We start from the raw sequence: 1,287 nt of genomic DNA, 5'->3' as shown, positions 1-1,287 counted from the left end.
GATTAAAAAAACAAAAAGAACAAGCAAAGCCCCCCAAAAAACAGAAAAAAAAAAAAACAACGAAGAAAGAAATGCTCTCAGGGATCCCTCTGCACGTCTGTGCAAGCCGAGGGGGTAGGTTCCAAGCCACACAGCACTGCCCGGCCAGAACGGGCTCCCAACTCAAGAAAGAAAAAGAAAACAAACAAACAATTCCAAACAAACAAACAAACAAAAGCCCCTGGGATCCCACCAGCATGGCAGCCCAAACCAGGAAGCATTCCACACTCAAACGGAGCTCCACAGCCCCTCAGGAAGAAGCAAAGATGGCACACAGAGCCAGGTATTTGAGCAAAAGGAGGGGGACGTGATGAGAGGTAAGGAAGAAATCAAAAGAAGTGGAAAAAAAGCAACACCAGCAGCCAACCAATGGCACTCAGAGAGCCGGCCAGTGCGGGTGGGTGGAATCCAAGCAGCCAGTGTTTCCCGGACAAGAGACTGTTAGCCCAATAACGTGGATTGGAGCCACCTGCTGCAATAGCCAATTCTGAGACAGGGGTGAGATAGCAAGGTGTTTATTATATGTCGATATATAGGAGACAGAGGAGAATAGATTCCTCCAAAAAACCCGTCTGCCCCACTGGAGATCAGCTGAAGGCTTTTATAGGGACAGGATTATGGATCTTTTGCGGTAGTTTCCCCTAGAGATGATAACATCTTAGATGAGTTAACCTTCTACTGGTATTCTTAGAGGTTATCTGGTGACATCTTTGGGGATTATCTGGCAACATCCTGCGTTTTCTTGTCACAAGATGGGTGCTTTGTTTGGTTTTTCATTCTTATATCATTATCACTTGTTTTCCACCCTCCAGGGAGGACATCCGTTAATCTTAAACCTTTTTGTAGAGACTGGAACCAGAGGGAAAAATTACAAGACAATGTGATGGTTAGCAGTGGGGAGTAAATAATAGTGAGCCGGGCCTATGCAGCCTCTTCCAATCCCCCCTTTTATTGGAAATTTCTCAATCTTGGGAAACAGGGCGTCACTTCTTTTCTGGCTACTTCCTGCTGGTTAGGGGCGTTGGCTAGGGTAAGAAACCTCCCAATATCGACCAGGGGCTATAGGCTGGGGGGTGACTTATAATGGAAACTGGCTGCATCCCGGTGAATTAGATGATGTGCATCCCCAGAGCCTGGGCGGGTGGAATCCAAGCAACCGGTGGTTCCTGGACAAGAGACTGTGTTCGCAGGAAGCAGAGGAGGCCGAGTGCAGGTGAAGAAGTGTGGGGGGTGGGAAAGCGTATATCG

This window comes from Trichechus manatus, unplaced genomic scaffold, assembly GCF_000243295.1.
Source record: "Trichechus manatus latirostris isolate Lorelei unplaced genomic scaffold, TriManLat1.0 scaffold00025, whole genome shotgun sequence".
NCBI classification, from domain to species: domain Eukaryota; kingdom Metazoa; phylum Chordata; class Mammalia; order Sirenia; family Trichechidae; genus Trichechus; species Trichechus manatus.
The sequence above is the reverse complement of the archived record's forward strand: the minus strand, read 5'-3'. Positions refer to the sequence as shown.